The sequence below is a fragment of the Natator depressus genome, chromosome 9, assembly GCF_965152275.1.
Source record: "Natator depressus isolate rNatDep1 chromosome 9, rNatDep2.hap1, whole genome shotgun sequence".
In the NCBI taxonomy this organism is placed as follows: domain Eukaryota; kingdom Metazoa; phylum Chordata; order Testudines; family Cheloniidae; genus Natator; species Natator depressus.
In genome coordinates, this window is record NC_134242.1 from 20125603 (window position 1) to 20147231 (window position 21629).

Sequence of the window (21629 nt, forward strand, 5' to 3'; positions counted from 1 at the left end):
CACTGGCTCTTTACAGCACTGCAACTCTCTCACTCAAGGGTATGAAAAAACACCCTGCCGAGCGCAGCAGGTTTCAGTGCTGTAAAGCGCCAGTGTAAACAGAGCACCAGCACTGGGAGCTACGCCCCTCGTGGAGGTGTTTTTTTATAGTGCTGGCAAAGCTCTGCCGCGACTACACAAGCCACGTTAAAGTGCTGCCGTGGCAGCGCTTTCACATTGCCAGTGTAGACTAGCCCTAAGAAAGATTTCCAACATGGATGTTTCTCAAGGACTACTTACTGGTTTTTCCTCATGCTAAAATTAACTTTGCACCAGAGCCAGCTTTAAGACAAAATTCTCACCTTATTTGTGTAGGTACATGGTGGAGGCAGTGTTTTAGAACTAGGGTGATAAACGAATATGTCTCTCCATCAGTTCTGTTTCTACCAACTTACATTTGTGGCACCTCCTACATTACAGTCCCAGGCAAAAACAGAATTATCAGACACAGATGAACACAATATATTGAGGAAGAGTCACAGTTTTTGTAAAGGGAAATCATGCCTCACAAATCTATTAGAATTCTTTGAGGGTGTCAACAAGCATATGGACAAGGGTAAGCCAGTTGCTATAGTGTATTTGGACTTTGAGAAAGTCTTTGACAAGGTCCCACGCCAAAGGTTCTAAAGCAAAGTAAGCAGTCAAGGAATCAAAGGGAAGGTCATCTAATGGATCATTAGCTGGTTAAAAGATAGGAAAGAAAGGGTAGAAATAAATGGTCAATTTTCACAATGAAGGGAGGTAAATAGCAGGATTCCCCGAGGACCTGTACTGTTCAACATATTCATAAATGATCAGGAAAACAGGGTGAATAGTGGGGGTCACAAAATGTGCAGATGATACAAAATTATTCAAGATAGTTAAGTCCTGCGCTGACTGAGAAGAGTTGCAGACGGATCTCACTAAACTGGGTGACAAAATGACGGACAAAATTCTGTGTTGATAAGTGCAAAGTAATGCACATTGGAAAACATAATCCCAACTACAGATAGAAAATTATAGGACCTAATTAGCTGTTACCACTAAGTAAGAGATCTTGGATAGTTGCCTGAAAACATCTGCTTAATGTGCTGTGGCAATCAAAAAAGTAACAGAATGTTAGGGTTGGGATAGATAAGACGACAGTAAGTATCATAATGCCTCTATATAAATCCTTCATATGCCTACACCTTGAATACTGTGCACAGTTCCAGTTTCCCCATCTCAAAAAAGATACATTAGAAACGGAAAAGGTACAGAGACAGACAGCAAAAATGATTAGTGATATTGAACAACTTCCATATGAAGGGAGATGAAAAAGATAGGCACTGTTCAGCTAAAATGACTACTAAGGGGGAATATGGTAGAGGTTCATAAAAACCATGTATGGTGCAGAGAAAGTAAGTAAGTGTTATTTATTTACCTCTTCAAATAACACAAGAACCAGGGGTCACCCAATGCAATAAATAGGCAGCAGATTTAAAACAAATGTAAGGAAGTGTTTCTTCACACAAGACAAAGTCAATCTGTGGAACTTATTGTTAGGGGATGTTGTAAAGGTCCAAAGTATAACTCGGGTTTAAAAAAAAAAAAAGGTAAATTCACAGAAGATAGCTAAAAGCCATTGATGGACCTAAGATTGTTAGGGATGCAACCCTATTCTCTGGGTGTCCCTAAACCTCTGACTGCCAGAAGCTGGGGCTGGACGACAGGGCCTGGATCAGTCAATAAATGATGTGCTCTGTTCATTCCCTCTGAGGCACCTGGCCCTGGAAGACAGGATACTGGGCTAGATGGACCATTAGTGGGACTCAGTATGGATGTTCTGATTTTCTTATTATTGCTCTCTAAGGTAAGGTGGGTAAGAAGGTAACTCCCCAATCCACATTAAGGGAATGAAAACAGAACAAAAAACTGATAGCATCAGGAAAGGTACAAATAGGGCTTGATCAGTGACATGCACTAATCGGGAAGAAAAAAATGTCATCGTAAAATAGCATAGCATGAGTATATAAACTAAAATGAACAACTGAAGCAAAATTGCTATAAAAATAATCAAAAGAAGAAACAAGTGTTTATTTCCAATAATAATGCTGAAGTCAGATAATAGCAGCTGTGGCTTCCCTTAATCCCAAGGAGTAATCATTCACACCCCTGAAGAGCAGCATCTCCTCCTGGAAGAAGTAAGTTTCACGCCTGTAGAATGGCATCTTTCATACACAGGGGGACAACAGGTCTCATACACACCAACTGTAAATAAACTGTACTCACCAGTGGAAACCATTGATAAATTAGGGTCATGGATTGTCTTACTCACTTGCAGCATTAGCCCTTATCATTTAGCTCTATTCACCAGCTGAATCTACTCAACTCTCAGTCACTGCTTTTCACACAATCAAAGTTCCATATTACTTTTTTCCTTCGTATTTCCTGCCCCCCACAATGCTTTCTTCTTCCTAGTGGGGATGTTTGTCTAAGTGCTAATGCCACAACCTTCTCCCTCTTCTTGTAATGTTTCTTCCTGAGAGATTTTAGCACCCAGCTCCATATCTCCCTGCCAAAAGCAATTTAGCTGCTCATATGGTGATTGCACTGAAAAAATGCATCTGTACTGCGACAAAGAAGAACACTGACAAACACAATTGACTGACAGAGTCAGTGACAATCAGCCTGAAAACAAGCTAAGAAAGCATAGCTCCATGTTAACAAGAACATTCAGAGGCAGTATTGCCAGCCCTTGCTATTGAAAACATCTTATACCAATCTTCCTGTCCAGGTTGCTGCTGCAAGCTGGAGCATTAAATGTCAGTAAAAGGTGCCAAAGTGTTTTAGGATGTGTGCAGTAAAAACTTCATATCAAATTTTGCTTGAGTGACAGCCAGATACCACAGGGTCTGTAAGAACATTTACAGTAACAACTCACTGTTAAACTTCAGCAGCACACCAATCATCCTGCAATCAATAGCACAGGTTCTTAGCTCATTTTCAGAAAACCAACTTTTCATATAACTACAGCAACAACCTCCATTTGAGCTACAGTCAATATCACTAGGCTCTACCGCATACACACTGAACTTTTAAGTGAAAATAAGGCCTTATGGTTACTTGGCTAACTCCATCCCTTTCTCTCTGAGTGCCCCCTCCTCGGGTCTTGGTCCTCTAGCCTGTATCTGTCTGAGGGTGGAATCTCTTTCTCTATTCTTTCACTTTTGAAGTGCACCTACACTGCAGTCAGTGGTGTGATTTGCAACTCAGGCTATAGAAGCAACTATGTACGCACGTGTGCGCGTGGGGGGTGTGGCAGGCTGAGGTAGCCCCTGCCACCACATCTCCACCTGTTTTTAGCAAGCTAGCTAAATTAACAGGGAAAGTGCTGCAACAGAGAGCTTAATTTGCATAGTTGATTTACCCACAATTCCTATAGTAACACATGGTGAGTCACCATAACTAAATATGAACTTGGATGGGAGGTCTGTGGGCTCCCAGAGAGGCTCTAAAGGAAAGCGCTCTTGCTTTTTCCCCCTATTTCCTGGCCTATGTCCAAGCAGCCAGGACTCTACTCAAGGGTCTTAAGGACTCTTTGTTTCCTCCCATGGGAACTTTGCTTCAAAAGATGATACAGAAGACAGGAGCTGAGTGGGCTCTGGTGAGCTTCCACCTACCCAACACCATAACACTACTGATTCCTTCAACTGGATTAGGCAACAGCACCTCCAGGCAATATCTCCCTTGGAACTGGAGACAGATCTGTAGAGACACTTACTACTCACTGATGAAAACTGGGTGGGGTGAGTGGATTAGGTGGTGTGGTCACAGGTCTGGGAGTGTAGAGGTTTATTTTACTCATTATCTGCATATCTAATTTGTTGTTGGGTTTTCCCAAGTTCTGTTTCCCCTAGCAAAGATATCCTTGTTTGTATACTCTCAGAGTGCTTGGGAGTAGAGAAATGCTGCCTGTTAAGAGAACCTGGAAGGGAGTGCTTAGTTCCTGAGGTGGGGGCTTGAGATAGTTTAGTTATTTGTCAAGAGGGACCCTAGATACATTGATTCCGGCGGGGCCCTGATTGATGCTGCTGCCTGCCTGCTAGAAGGGTTATATGTATAAACCATGACACTACAAAAACAATTGACACATTGTTGCTGCTATTTAACACCAGGAGCTACAAGTATCCTACATTGGCATTTGGGGAGAGAATAGGGCCCCAAGGGGACATTTTTTTTTTCAGATTTCTAATCTCATCAAAAATTAAATTAATCTAAAACGTTTACGGAATCCACTTTATCCTTACGGAGAAGTCCTATGCAATTCCATAGAACTTTACTGTTCTACAGATGTTCTTGAACTATCCTATAAAATTAAATTAAGAACCCTGTCCCTGCTATATAGCATGGTTCATAAAGCCTACAGAAAGAGCATCATTGTCTATTAAATTCTATAGGTTTATAGAATACTTTTGAGAGAGAGACGAGAGAGAAATTTTCAGGTAATTAGAGAACAAGCACATCTTAAGCTTTCCAGTTAAAAATGGTTTGAGAAAGAAATACGTAACATGTATAAGAGGCTACATTTGAATTGGGGGACAGTATTCCTTGTCTTATCACATTAAATATTAGCTAAAACACAATGCCAGGTGCTATACAAGTCATGTTTACATTTAATGGAAATCAAGATTTTCTATTGTGACCAAGAATGAGGTTTTATCTTTTACATATCAAATACATGGATTGTGAAGAAAAGGTAACAGAAGAAGAAATTACTTTTCTCATGAAAGTTAAATAAATGTATTAATTTCTTGCCGACAAATTCTGAGAGTAAAATCATCTGATAAGAGATTTGAAACATGGAAACCCATTTTATCCAATACTTGTGGAAAATTAAATGGAATATAATTTGTTTCAGACTTTTTCCTACTATAAATAATCCATGACACGTTCCTGTCTGCTTGTTCCAAGTCACAGCTATGTTCCTTCACATGAAACATGAGAAAAAAAACACACACGCATATACACATACACAGTGAACTGAATATGTGTGTGTATACACACACACACACACACACACAAACCATCTTTTTTTTGTCCCCTTTTAAATTTTCTAGAACTCTCAGCTGTGTGGACTTTTCACTAGCCACAGAGATACCATAATAAAGTACCTACAGTAATTGTATGTGTACAACACCTCTAGAAACCACCAGAAATGTAGGTATGTATTCGGATTGCAAAATCTGGCCCAAAATGTAAGACACTGCAGCGGCAGTGGCCAATGATGACCAATACAAGTGCTAGGTTAGATAGCTACCACTTCATTTTAATGTAAAACTCAACAAAAGATGCCATCTAAATATAATGTATCCCAGCTGCTGTGGAAAGAATGGAGGTAAAAAAATGCCCTGTCACTGACTTGCTTAAACCCAAAGTGGTCTAACTTCCCAGGGTCAAACAAGTTCACTTCCAAGTTCCACATGACCCTGATGAACCTGTTCAGGTCCAGAACACCAAGCCCTATGCAGGTTGCTGCACAACAAAATCCTGAATCTCATCATCAAACCTCAGGCTTTTCTAGGAGTCCAATGTCCTAAACACAGAAGGTGGGGTAAGGATTAATTTGCAGAAAAGAGCCCTTTTCAAATTTATTTTATCACCCAAACTTCACCCCCCACAAGAATTCTAACCCCAAAAAAGGGACTCAATCCCCTGCTGTCAGACCAAAGCACCAGAAGTGTCAGTGTGAAAGAAACACACTGTCATTGATTTCAACTGTGAAAAATACATGCATATTTTGCATTGAATAGCTCGTGTCATGCAGTGCAAACTATACAATTGCTTCCAAGTCCAAAAGTTACCTCCAGATTCCAATAAACCCCATGAAATTCTTGTCAACACCACAACCCCACAAACCATCAGAAATAACAGTTGAACTTGGCATTGCATGTGCAGTTATGACCGTCTAAAGCAGAGCTGATGAGATATTTGTAGTGATGTGGCTAGAACATGGAGACACATATTTCTGGCCAATGCTGACTCTGAGGCTCTGGGGTTGACCAAAGGAGGACGACCATCGATTGATGGGCACTGCAACACAATCCCTGTGATGTAGCCCATTTTCCTGCCCCTGTTCACCCATAATTCATTTTTGGCCAGGAAGGCCACCACTCCATTGCTCTCTGATGGATTGGAAACTAAAAAGATCATCTCAACTGACCTTCAGCTTCAGTAGTAACATACAGAATTCTGGCCTTATATTCTATTTAGGGGGTGTTTAATACATTACCGGGTTAAGCATTTGTTGGGCATAGTTATAGACTTGTTGGGCTCAATTAACCATGTGTGTCTTTTATTGTCTCCTACAATAGACAGACTAGAAATGCTCCTCCATACATTCTGTTAAGGATAAGGCAATCAGGTCTCATCAATCTAGAAAAATGGGGCTAGCTGTGAAGAACATAGAAACTAAGCTGATCCCTCATGCTCGCGATGCTGGTAGACCTTCTATATGAAAAAAGTAACTATAGGGTTCTAAATGGATTTTGGAGATGCCTAGCTGGATGGAGGCATGGCTAGAGTGTAGAAACCCCCAACCCTGAGAGGACTTACCTGAGACTATTTTTATCTAAAATGTTGAGCCTTTATTTCTTCAACTAAATTATCTAATCTATTAATTTGGAGGAAGTAGTAGACTCATAAGCCTCTTTCCATAGATCATCCACGAGAGGAGGGGAAAACCCACATTCTGCCCCCATAGATCACAAATTAATGCTGATGCTATCCATATTAAATTATGCTGGTTCTCTCTGTGTCAAATGAACAATTCCCTATTCTGAATTCTGAAGGGAGTAAAGGGGCAGCTCAGGAAACTTAATTTCTTGCAAGAGCTTTGCTGCTATAGACCTAGACAGGGGACAGGATGCAAGCAAGAGGCACAGAGACAACACACAGATGACCAAACCTGTATGAATGGTGTTGCAACAACAGGAATTGCAGCAGGCCTAATTCCTGCTGATTCACAAAGCGAAATCCATGAGCTGCTTCACTCTGCTTGGACTTGACACATGTTCTGGCAAAGTTTTTATTCAGAAATATAATTTCAGAGTCCTAACTGGGCAGAGATGCATCAGTTGAAGAATATACACCACAAGAACGGCTACAATTGTATGAAATGTGTGCTGGAGGGACTTTCCCACAGAGCCATCTGAGTAAATTACAGGGAAGAAATTGAAGGAGTTGCTGCACACCAAACATCAAACCAATCAATACAGAAACTTTAAAACATCTTAATGAAAATGTATCATAACAAAGATAACTGTGCAATATTTCAGCTTGAGCTTTTAGCTGCTGTTCCTGACTACTGCCAAAAGTTATGACCAAAAACACTTCCCAAAAGGGCTAGATTTGTGTACTTGGGTCTACTTAGTAAGGGACAGCACTCAGCAAGGACACCCAAGGAAGCCAAGATTTTCAAAAGCAATTAGTGATTTTGGGTGTCTCAATTTTTGTGTGCTCTGATTAATGGAGCATGGGTTTCAGAGGGCAGGTGCTCTGCACTTTCTGAAAATCAGGCACCTTTAAGGTCTCTCAGGTTGGGCAACAAAAACCGAGGAACTCCAACTCATTAATCACTTTTAAAATCTGTCAATTGGGGGGGGGGGAGGATAAGGGGTGTGATTTACCTCAGCCCTTTTCAAGATGTACCTTACTCCACCCTTCATAACCAGACAGCTCCAATGGCCAGTTGATGACCCTTGCTGTCCACTTGCATTCTTGAGAACCAAGGCAGCAATCTGCATAGTCCTAATATGACCATTCAGAGGGACAGGAGAGGATATTGTTTCTAATTCCTCTTCTGGCCTACATTAGAACTGACAATCTAGACCATTATAAGTAGTCTATTCTGTTGTCACTGCATATATAGAATCTCCCAATAAAGTCAATAGCAAAACTCCCCCTTCACTTCAGCGAGAAGGATGTGGCCATTATTTGGCACAAGGCAGCATTGTTTGGATCTGGGAGTTTAGTTCAGCCTATTATAGAAACAGGAATGTTTTTGTAAAATCCAAATCCAGGATCTAGGTTCTTATTCTGACCCTCATCCTCCTGGAGTATTTGTTCAGGCCCTTTTCTATTCCTTATGTATAACACTGAAAACTCAATGTGAAACAGTGGATTGGCTGAGTCTGGCTGAAGAGGAGGAAAACAAATCATAAATTGTTAGTTGAGTAATGCAAAAAAGAGGGAAATAACAGAGAAAAATCCCATTTAGAAACTAGCAGGGAATGGGGATGTGAGAAGCCCTGGCTGGCTTCATGAAGGGAGGAGGATACCCCTGTGAGCCCCACAGCAACTCTTCAGCCTACTCTATCCTCCTCTTTATCACACAAGTTGATCATAGTGTTAAGACTTTCAATTGTGATGCACTACATTTGTCAAGAACAGAAGATAGATTTCCTGCATGTGGCAGTTCATATGTTTCTTTGCCAAATACTTTCACCACTTTCCTTCTTGGTTGTGTAATTTATTTAATTTTCTCATTTTGTAAAGTGCCTATCCCTAGCAGCTGTGGGTACCATGACAGCAACTACAAGATCATAATCATAAGAATTTTCAATAAACTATAAAAAGCCAGTCATGTCCAGTCAGCTCAACCCTGAAGCAAAACAATCAGAATAATAGAGTAAACAAGTCCCCTGCCATAGCTCATATCCACATTCACTCCCAAATGCCAGATAAACAAATGGACTGACACAGCATGCTCTGAAGGTCAATAGATGTGAGCTATTTTGGACCAAAGTGAAGTGAACTGTTGAGCAGAATCTTCTTGGATGAAGATTTCCTGCAACCTCCACTCTTTTAAATCAAGGTGCACTGGATGCAACATGACCATGACTGCACCCACTGTTGCACAGGGAGAGATGCCATAGGTGTATCTCAAGCCATTTAGTGATATACCACTTAAGAACCAGGATTCTGAATTCTGCACCAGGTTCAATTTCCAAATGAATTTAAGGTGTAGCCTACGAAGTACACCAGAAGTCTAATCACAAAGAGACTAAGCACCCCATAAGAGAGACTCCTTACAACAGATTCTCCGATTCCCTAATACAACCCGCTGAGATCTCTCAAACAGGACAAAATAAAACCACTCAAGAATAGCCCTGTTCAATCCACATGTGTGCACAGGAGAGTCAACAACACTTTATGGCCATTGTGAACATATTCAGCCTGACAGATCTAATATCATCATAGAAATCTGATCATTACCCATCTAGGAGGAGATTAATGACTGAAGTTACATGGGAGGTTTCTCTGTTATCACATACCCATATCTGTAACAAGATTAACAAAGACCAAGGAAATGTGAGACAGTTCTCTGTCTGGATGTCCCACCAAAACCTTCTCAATAATCTTATCCTAAAAGGGAAGTTTCAAGACTAGTCAATAGCTAGTGTGACAAAGCTCCAACCTTGTCTCAGTAGGTCCCATACTTCCAGGCAGATTAGGCTAGCCTCAGAGGCTCACTGTGACCCTCCACGTAATCCTTCTCTCTCTAGAGGCAAAGGTCACAGCCTACTGAGCCATTTTCATCATAAGCCAGAATGGGAGGTGGGAAGAAGCAACCCTCCCTCACAGAGTCTCTGTTGTGTCACAGTCTCTGTGATTAATTGTGGAGACTGGGGGGAGCCCGGGCCCACCCTCTACTCTGGGACCCTAATAGTAGCAGCTATTGGTAGCTGATCTTTTGAAACAGGACAAGTACAATTCCTTGGGCCACTTCCCCACAGCAGCCCCCACTTTCTCAATATCTACTTCACCCTTACCTAAGGGCTTCCTTCCTTGTGCCTGATAGGATTTGTACTGCCCAGTTTTTCCAGTAGCACAGCTTCCTCCTACAGCTCCTGACACACATGCCTCACTGACTAACTGGGAGGCTTTTAACTAGTTCCAGCCAGCCGTTAATTGGCTTCAATTGTCCCAATCAACCTAACTATCTCCACTGCTTACTAGAAGGCAGCCGCGTAGTCAGGTGGAGGGAACAGGGGGAGCGATCCAAAAAAAAGGCGCCACCCACTGCGGCGCTTTTACTCACCCAGTGGCACTCCGGCGGCAGGTCCTCACTCGCTCTGGGTGTCTTCGGCGGCACTGAAGGTCCCGCCACCGAAGACCCGGAGCGAGTGAAGTTTCCGCCTCCGAGGTGCCGCCGAAGACCCAGAGCGAGTGAAGGTCCCGCCACCGAGGTGCCGCCGAAGACCTGGAGCGCTGCCGGGTGAGTAAAAATGCCGCAGCGAGTGGCGCCTTTTTTTTGGATCACTCCCCCTGTCCTCTCAACAGGGGAAAATTTAAAAGGTGCCAAGAAATTGAATAGGTGCCACTTGTGCTCAGTGGGGGAGCAGCCGCTGCCCCACTCCCCCCATAGCTATGCCACTGCTAGAAGGATCTTAATTGGCCCCAGGTATCTTGATTAACTTGGAGCAACTGCCATTTGGTTACCATGGTACCAGGGATTTGTTTAACCTGGGGCTAACATACCTGTTCCTCGCTACTTTCCTATAGCCATCTGGCCTTGCCCCATCACACTTGCCTCAGCCTACTAGCTCTTTTCCATGCACCAGTCACCACTGGGTATGGGGTGTGGGTGTGTACACACATCATGTCCAGTACCTGGTGGTGATTGGTGCATGGAAAAGAGCTAGTAGGCTGAGGCTAGCTATATATATATATAGCTATATATATATATATATATATATATATACACACACACACAAACACACACACACACACACACACACACACACATACATACACACACACACACACACACAGAGTCTAAACCAGCTGTGGAACTAGTACTTTCCCACTGCTCTTCAAAAGTTAGGAGGGACATGGATCCAAATTAGAGCTGGTTCTCTGCAATTCACTTAACTCCAATAAGTCAGATAGTAACAGCAGATGACTCTCAAATAGAGAGGATTTAATGTTTTCGCCCTCAAGATATTATCTTAACCAAATTACGGTTAGAAGATTTTTTTACTTTAATTTAAATGGAACAATTGACGAGGTATACCAGTGCGAGCACACACACCCCAGATACTTGGAGTTTATCACAGGTTGAAGGGTGAACATTTTTATGGGAAGACCTTGTTTAAAAAGTTGCAATACATCACTGGGTTCTGCACTTGAATTCACCACCCAGCCTGGCTGGGTTTGCCACAGCTTTGTTGCTCTGTGTGGCTGGCCTGCCAGCCACAAACCTAGAATAGGGGTCATTTTACAACTGCACCCCTATGTTGGGTTTCCTTATCCACTACATAGATCCAATGACCCCTCCCTTTGCCAGCATCAACACTCCATTCCACACTAGCAAACCTGGAGCTGACAAGGAGCACACCTTTCTGGAATGCAGCGGGAATACAGGCCCCTTTTTGCATCCAGTCCATATGATGAGTCCCTCACATTAACAAATCAATATCACACTAAGGAGATAATTAAAGGAAAAGGAACAGATTTTGCTGTCTGCCACAGTGATATAAAACTAGAGTAACTCCAGTGAAGATATAGGTGTTACTCTGGATTTATATCACTCTAAAGGACAGCAGATTCTATCCTAAAATATAGAACAGCCTAACTCATTTTTTTAAAGTAGCAATTTAGTCATTCAACAGGGGGTGGGGGACAATTCACCTGACTTTTATTAGCCTTAGCTGAGAGACTGATTGCAAAAATTTAAGCTGCTAAAATTGTTAAAGGAGACCATCATTCCTAAAGAATCTTTGCAGTAGACTAACTAAACAGAAAGGAAACTTTCTATTGTAAGTCTGGCACTACAGCTTTACTTACCTTCATTGATTATGTAATAGTAGACTGCCACATGCACACTAGCCACTATTACTATTGAAGCCTGTGATTGATGGTAGAGCCAAACTGAATTTTTCAAGCAACGCACTCCTGGGTTTATTATTCCTTATATACAGCCTACCTTTAATTTTTAAATGATTCACTTCCCCTTATCAGATATATACAGGTACACCACAGACCTGAAAATACGACTAAAGCTACTTAAATGAGTTGCAGAGTGGATTGAAATTGTTATTACAGTGCATTGGCTCTGCTGCAGTCACTCTGTAGTTCCATACTTAGGCCTTGGTTACACACAAGCTTAACTTTTAAAATGTGCAGTCCCTTTGAGTTTAAAGGGTGTATCCACAGGAAACAAAAAGTGTATTCTTACCTCACATTAGCTGACAAATGGTAACTAACAGGTGGTAACATCCTAATGAAGAAAGTGAAGACAGTTCATAGTTCTCATACAAGTTAGCAGGTTGAGATAAAAGATTATGGGCTTATCTTCACTACAGGCTAAATCGGAGTGGTCGTGATCAATGCTCCTCAGCGGGTCTGGTGAAAATGCGGTAAGTCAACAGGAGGGCTTAATTAATCTACTTCAGTGAGACGTGGAAGCTATGTCCACGGCAGAGCATCTCCCACCAATACAGTGCGGTGTCAACACCGCTTTAAGTCTATATAAACTACTCGACTTAAATTATATAACTTGAGTAACTTAACTAGTGTAACTTACATCGACTTACAGTGTTAGTATAGACAAGGCCTAAAGCAGATCCTAGGGTTGTATTAACCACCTATGCTTATTAGCCCTACAACTGTCTTATCTTCATGAGAATTTTACCTCATGTTAGTTACCACTTGTTAAGCACTTTTTTCCCCCCTACCCAAGACAAAGTCAAAGTGAGTAAAATCAAGCAAGTTGAAAAGTGTTAGCAAGATAAGGCCCCTCATGAAATGGTGCTCTAGGAGGTCAATTTACAGATACTTTAACCACAACTCACAGTCATCTTATTTGAATGCAATTGTACTAATGCCAGGTATTCCTTTTGCAGACAGACTCAGAGGGTAGGATAATAGATACAACATGTTTCCATTTCTGCAGAAATTACCATTCTGCCAAGTGGTCACAAAATCATTCCCCCCTCCCAATTCCCAAAATAGCCATTTTCCCCTCCCATCTTTCTATGTCCTGCAGCTGGTCCACCTGAGATTTCTCTTCCTTGCCTCTTTATTTCTCAGTAGCTTCTGCACAAGGGAAAAAAATTGCTTTTTCTGTGCTTGTGCAGAGCTAACACCCTTAAAATACAACATGGAAATCAGTGAGAGGAAAACTTCTGAATCTGGATTCAGGTATAATTTACGAGTTTGAAAACAAATATAACTGAATCTAAACAGCAGCCATTTCACTTTATTGTTGCAAAAAAAAAAAAAAGGCCTGGAGTCCTGCACAAGTCTAATCCAAAGCTAGTGAATGCCCTTTTATATCCCTAAATCAATGTTAAATTTGCTTATGAGAGCAGGTGCCAACTATGTGCCAGATTCTCAGCTGGGTGCAAATCAGCTTAGCCCCAGGGCCTCTATGTGTTTGTGTTTAAAAATCAGTGTATAGATGTTTCAAAACCATTAATTCTCTAGGACAACACTGTGATACAGTGTTTTTACTTGGTATTTTATCCATGTTTTGGAGAGAACTGAGAAGTCTGGTTGCCAATATTGTGTATTCTCCTCTCTATCATCTTGCAAGGTGACCATTAACCAATTCTATAAAATTAACATTCTTTATTCTTGTAGGTAGGCAGTTAATAGGTTGTATAAAGACAGGTTTCAGAGTATTGTAATATATTGTATTAATAATATATAATAATACAATAATATATTGTAATAGTATTGTTAATAGGTTGTATAAAGTTAACAGTGGTTCCTTGATTTTCCAACTGAGTTCTGAGGTTCTACAGTGATTTGTAGATACAGCACCTGATTTCTGGCAGTAGCCTGCTCTAGTAGCAATTAACTTAGAAGCCATACATAAATATCTCAAAAGGTCAAAGAAGGACAAACTGCATTGACAGTAAGTCTCAGTGAATGAAGGTTTGTACATCACTCCAATATGAGCCACTAGCAACTTCATATTTTCCCTACTGTGTATATTAAACCTGTAACATAAAAAAAAACCCATCCATTTTGTAAATCAAGGAGTGGAAGTTTATTTACAATAAAAGAGTGGAGGAAAACACACAAGGAACTAGCACTAACAATAGTAATTACAGAAAATTCTATAAAATCTCAGCAGTAAGCAGAGCGTGCCAAACAGTTACCTTTATCTGAGGACTCTCTCCTATTCCTATCTACAAAATAAGCACTTTTATAGCCTTAATGCAAGTTCATTGAAAAGGAAAGGACCTTATCTCCTATGTATAAGGAAACAATCCCCTATTTCTCATGTCAAGGCTTCCTTATGATTTATGTGACTTGGCTAAACTGACGATAATGCTCCTATAATTCCTATCTCAGGTTCGCAGGTCTCAGTTACAGAGTTGCAACGAAGAATTCACATTATCTCCCAATTCATTCAAAAATTGTTGTTATTTCATGAAGACCAGAACCTTGTTGAAAATCTCACTTCTAAAACTATAGCTCCAAATGGAATAAGAATAAGAAAATAATGGACATAGTCCCAGGATGGGTACAGGAATATTAGAGGTATCATCCAGAATTCTGTTCTTAGCCTTAAGCCATCATCCTCCATTCTTGCTCAGGGACAGCAGCTGTTCTGCAGTATTTTCCCACTCTAAAATTAGTGGATTTTCAATTGGAAAATCCATCAGAAAGATGACTGGTACTAAGAACAGTTTAGCTTCTATACTGTTGTTCTACTTGACTCAGAAAATGCAATGGTTTGCAGCTTTGACCACACCAGCGGTGGCAGCACAGCTAATGACTGAGCCGGACTGTGGTGCAGGAAAGAGAGAAGGTTCCAAAATCCGTTGCTTTTCCCACAGATCTAAATGCATCAGCAAAGTTAAAAGTCCGTGGCCCCCAACAAGTGGTTGCAAAGTATATGGTCAGAATTATGCACTCTAGTCTAGTGGATAGAGTACTGGACTAGGAGTCAGGAATCCTGAGTTCTAGTTCCATCCCTACCATTGACCTGCTGCATGATCTTGGACAAGTCGCTTCACCTCTCTGTGCTTCTGCTTCCCTTTGCACTTTGTTGATTTAAATTGTAAGCTCTTTGGAGCAGGGACTGTGTTGTACTATGGTATGTATTTGTACAGCACCTGGCACAATTGGGAGTCAATCCTGGCTGTGGTCTCTAAAGTAGTAAATAACTGTAAATTTTGTTTGGAGAACCTTAAAGAAATAATTGTTTTATGCACTGTATTGTGATTAAAACTCAGTTTATTACAGTGGAATCTACTTATACTGAACAAACATATTAGAGTGTGGTAATATATATATATATATATTACACACACACACCTTCCTAGGTATGAAAAATGTTAAATGTACTCTGTTTTTCAATTATGTAAACTTAAGGAGCATCTACATTTAGTCAAATTAATGCCTTTATTCTTTTTTCATCCATTATTTGGGAAAAGGTGCTTGAATGTACAGCAAATGATAGGCCATTATCTGAGCAAGGGCAGCATTGTTACAGTTCAGAGCAACTGCACCAGCTTTCCCCCTCTGTGGTCATTTGAAGGCACTCCTCAGCCAACACCTCTCTGGGGTGGAGGCTTACTTCTCTCTAAAAAGAAAAGGAGTACTTGTGGCACCTTAGAGACTAACCAATTTATTTGAGCATAAGCTTTCGTGAGCTAGAGCTCACTTCATCGGATGCATCCGATGAAGTGAGCTGTAGCTCACGAAAGCTTATGCTCAAATAAATTGGTTAGTCTCTAAGGTGCCACAAGTACTCCTTTTCTTTTTGCGAATACAGACTAACACGGCTGTTACTCTGAAACCTGTTACTTCTCTCTGCCTCTTGGCAGGGTTTTTCCAGGCTGCACAGTTCCCTGCCCACACAGTGATATTCCCACCAAGCCAGACTGCCTCAAGAAGCCAGCTTCTGTGCTTAACTTTCTCCTTGAAGGCTATGAACAATGTAATTACCAGCAGTTATTAATTATCTCAACTTCTTATAAGCAAGCACATTTATTCTCAAGGAGATTGCATTATAGGGAAAACATATTAAAAACAATAAAAGTTCATTTACACATACTAAAAGCATACTGGAAGTCACCCATCAGTCTCACGGGGTCTCAGTAGGCCAAAGTCCTACCGACCCTTCCCAGGAAGAATTGGGCCCCTCCTTGGCAAAAGGCCCTGAGTCAGTTTAAATTCAGACTTTTTAATCAAAAAGTTCACTTTGGATGATTCAGTTTGAACTCATATATGTGAGCCTCTTTCTGGAGGTATTACAACCTGCGTGAACTTGCCTAATCACCTACCACACACCCACAGGCTGTTCTTATTCCTGTAGGAGCTGTGGCAATCTTTCGCCAGGGAATTACATACAATCCCTGGCCCCCAATGATAAATAAACTTGATACAGTAAGATTCCCAAAGATATTGCAAGAAATTGCCATATCTGTCACAAGCACACACAAGCCCTGGAGCCTGATCCTTCTCTTCCACCGGTGTAACTCAGGAGCAATTTCACTCAAGTCAATGAAGCTGCACCACTTCAGTGCAGGGAAGACTCAGTGTTCTCTCAGTGGAGGGAAGACTCAGGAACATAGTGTTCTCTCAACAGGATAATACATATCCAACTAAACCTGAAGAGAACATGAGACAGACAATGACAGGGAGAAAAAAAGGAAAGCATAAATGGAAACCTAGATTATATTCACTAGCAATTGGCAGAATACTCACATTCATTTCAATATTAATACATAACTAGTGATTTGCCACACTTCAATTTGATTTCAGAACGTTAAAAGCAATGTACATTGAATAATTTAGACTTTTCTAATTGCCCAGAATGGGACATGCTATCATGAGGGATGAACTGAAGAATTGGTTTACATGGTATAAATGGACTGTGGTAAAGGAAGATTTCCAAACTCAGCACATCAATACACTTTAGAATTTCAGACTTTATATACATTGTTTTTCTTATTTTTCTCTCATGTAAATCCCTTGTTATTAAACCACAATGATATTCAATTATTATGCCTGAAGAATCTGGATCACTGGAAGGAAGCAAGCAAGCAAGCAGCATCTAATATGGAAAAAAAAAACAGGCTTCAAAAAATTAGACAAGCAGGAAAGAATAATAAACCTGTTCCTTAATTATTTGAAAAAATAAAACAACCAAATGTAATATAAAACAATTAAAGTCTATCCAATTTTGATTATTAGAATCACAATGAACATTAAGAAATTATAGCCATATTTCAGAGCCAAGGGAATTATTTAACAAACAATAACATGCTCCTTGGGTTCCCTTTGTATGCAAAATGAAGGTGCAATCTGTACAAAAAAGAACTAATCATCTGAAATTGCACAAATTCTGTGGCTTCTACATTCTTAAACCCAGCATTTAAGATGCATCAGTGTCAGAAATCAACTTCATTTGGAAGGGCTGGGGAAGCAGAAAGATTCAGTGAAATAAAGATAAAATCCCTTGTTCTGATTAGCAAGTCAGATATAGATTGGACTAGTTAACATGAGAGAGGCAGAGAGAAATGTGTTGCTGCTTTTCCCTTTGAAGAATAAGATTTCTCAGGTCGCTTTGCAGGAGATCAGAATTCAAGAGAGGAGAAGATCTAAGATGCTTAACATGCAGTGCATTAGAGGCTTAAATTTTTGGATTGCTAAACCTACAATCAGTACTAATCAGGCTATAAAACTATATTAATGAAACTAATTTACTAGTAGTATTAGGAACAATTATATAACACCAACAGCATGTTAGGTGTTTTTCAGACACAATAATTAATGTGCATTAACACTTTACATGTTCCAACTATTTGTACCCACAATGATGGATTAAATTCGTTGCTGTCTTGAAGAGAGGGGGCAGGCTATACAAAACACTGATCCAAGGGCTAGATGAAGCAACAACATGAAAACAGCCCTTCTTTGTTAAAAATGCTACGGAAGTCCAACCGATTAGGCACAGGTAGTAAAACAGTTGGTCTCAAGTTGCAGTGGGGGAGGTCGAGGTTGGATATTAGGAAACACTATTTCACTAGGAAGGTGGTGAAGCACTGGAATGGGTTACCTAGGGAGGTTGTGGAACCTCCATCCTCCAACCGCCATCCTCCATCCTTTTAAGGCCTGGCTTGACAAAGCCCTGGCTGGGAGGATTTAGTTGGTGTCGGTCCTGCTTAGAGCAGGGGATTGGATTAGATGACCTCCTGAGGTCTCTTCCAACCCTAATAGTCTATGATTCTATGAAATGAAGCCAAAAGGCAGCTCAAAATAGAGATCCCAAGATCAGGTGCCTTGAGGCTGCCTGCAGGGCGTCAGTTGAGAAGGGATGATTGGAATGTCATTCCCTTTGTTATAATGAAGGGATCAATTTGATAACCACTGAAGGAGGACAGAAAGGCAGGGGTGGTTCTCTGCATTCATGATTACCCTAAGAAACCTGGATTCTTTCCACCAAAAATAACAAAGAGCGGGTTGCTATTTTTTTCTTTTTCTCTCTGAATCTGGGATATATAATAAGTACATTGTGGGTCAGCCCCTGAATGAGTCAATCACTAATGATTAATGCAGAATTGCAGAAACAAAATCATACCATTCAGTTTCATACTGCAGAATCCTAAATGACAAATCTAAAATTGGAAAGTGAATCGTCATTTCTGATTAAGGGAAATAGCATGAAATAGCAACAATTGGAAAAACAAGAGGCTGGCAAGAGGTATTTTGAACAATCTATGGGTTCTCACATCCTCTTCCATATAGGAACATAAGACTGGAAGGGACCTCCCAGGTCATTGAATCCAGACCCCCGCTATTGTCTCAGAATCCAGTTCATAAATTTATGAAGTGCCATTTTAAAACCACTTAGGTTTTTTTTGCCTCCACTACTCCTTTTGGAAGGCTGTTCCAGAACCACACTCACACTCTCCAGTCTAAAACATATTCATGCCAGTTTTTTGTTCTTGGGCCAACCTTGTTCTGTGGCTTAAATAGCTTGTCTCTGGTCCTAGTGTTTTCCACTTGGTGTATTTATAGAGAGCAACCATATCCCTCCTCTCAGCTTTCATTCTGTTAGGCTAAATAAGCCGAGTACTTTTAGTCCCTTCTTGTAATATAGGAAACACACATATTAGGCATCTGAGCTCCTTTATGCTCATACACACTGGAACTCCAAATTTCATGAGGTTGATTCAGCAGTCATGCAGACTGCTGCCCTATATCACAAGTGGGAACTTGTTTTGTCCTAAGAAAATTCAACATGATATAAATTCATATAGCAGCCTCTTCCCCACTGAAATTTTAGGCATGGTTTCTTAAGATGTCTATTATGTTTAAAACACTAGGCACTATAGAAAAGTCTTGCTGCTACCTGGTATATCATATAGCAGTTCGTCAGATGTAAACTATCAAAAACTCGAGAGCCTCTGTTAAATCAATAAAACGAAGATAAGCACAGAATAATAAAAATATTATCGTTTGGGGGAAAAAGTTATTGTTAAGTGTGCTCACTGTTTGGTTGCTGGGTAACTTTTGTAAAGCTGCTTGGGATGCAAATACTCTTAGGCTTCTTCTCAATATTCTTGAATCAGAGGAGAACCACATGTTTAGCTTTTCTAGTCTGTATGAAAAGCTGTAGCTTGAAAATGGCATGTTTCCCTCCCGACACCATTTCTGAATCCCAAGGTATTAGCAAACATTGGCACAAATTCTGCCTGTGGATGGGTGCACAATAAGGTACCCACTCAACTCAATCCTGGTGGACGTTCAGAACAATCTGTATTATCAGAGATGGCCAAACCTCCAAAGATTCTCACTGGTTCAATACAGATCAAGACAAACTCAATGGGAGCGTGCAACAAGGACGTTGGGCCTTTTTCCAGTCACTGAAAGTTCCAGGACACATTTCAAACAAACCCTTTTATTAGAAGCTCAATTTGCTAAATAAATAATGCCTGCTAAACACTGAGAATTGATATTAGCGATTAGATTGCAAACTATAAAAAAATGAAATATATTTTAAATGTTAGTATTATATCTTATATTAAGTATTTACTTACAAAATAATACATCATACAATGCAAGTTATAATGTAAAAAGATGCACTGAAAACATGTAAATGGCACCCAAACTGGTTTATTAATTGGATGCTCACTCTACAGAATAATTTGATGTAAAATGAATTTAGCAAATCTAAGTAGTGTGAACATAAATTTCTCCAGTGCATGAAAGAAACAATAGGTATTGTGATCCATCAGTCCAATTTAGTTCTGGAAGCAAAGAGTACATCCAAAATCCCCTACAATATCCTAGGTAAAGATGCTATCATTTATACACAATATGCATATTCAGAATTATAGCCATAATGCCCTTAAAAACTGTCAGCTGTAAGCAGCCGTAATCAGCACTTGTACAGTTTCCCAAATCATTATTCTTATTTAGACCACACTGTAATCCATCAAGATGTAATTTTCATAATTTTGGAGATGCAGAAATCCATTATTCTGTTTAAAAATGCAAAATGAATTCCCTTTCAAATTATAATAGGATGGTAGTTTCCCAGCCAATCAGAATGCAAGAATGCTGTGCAGTTTCTGAAGACTAAACAACAGTTTATTTCACAGCTAGGAAATTTCCTGAACTCAGGTTCGGTCTCATTTGCATAATCAGTGTAGATTATTTTTTTAAATACAGCATGCTGTATTATGCAAATCTCTGTGCTCTGATTAGCTGATGGTCATTCTTAGTCAATTATCATTCTTTGAATATTTATATGTATCTACTCTGAATATTGTGACCCTCTGCTTTGTTTGACTTCTATGCTCAGTGCTCAAGCTGTTTGTCAGAAATAAAGAAACCATTTCAGTTTCTTACTGCCTTCAGGACAGACAAAAATGTTTCAACATTTACAGGAAAGGGGCAAAAAGCAAAGACGATGGGTCTGTCAAACTGCTAAAAGGAAAAGTGTGTGTGTGTGGCGGGGGGAGGAACTTTAAAACCCTTTATTGAATTTCTCTCCTTCAGGCCTGCTCCTGCTCTGACCACTGATGTCAACAGTTTTGCAGTTGATTTGAATGTAAGCCAGAAGTCTTTCAGATAGGTAAACAGTAACAAGTATTTTAGGGAGAGGTAAAGCCTATGAAATGTTAAGACACTTCTCATTTTTTTATGTTTTCCCTTTTATAAAAGAAAGAGCATTATATTTGGGTACATATGTGGATACATATTTTAAAATATCTGAGTTCTTTCTTCTGAGTTACAAAGACAGAGGCCAGATTTATGGGCTGCCTAGCAGATTGTACATTCACTTTCCTTGATATACTGACAAAGTCATTGTGTACATTCATCAGAAGTCCAGTTCACAAAGGTTGCACACACATTTTTCAGACTCATTTAACTGCTTAACTATCAGAGCTCTGGCCAGGATTTTTTGAGAAGCTGCTATATATTTCCTCATCATACAACACTATATTCCTTCATATCTCTGCTGAGTGAATGGATTGATCCACTGGCCTCCATTTTGCTTCACATCATCATTTATCAACCACTCACCACAGTCACTAATTCCATGCACACACTCACCAGCAAATAAATCATTTTTATGTGGCCCTGTGTCACATGTA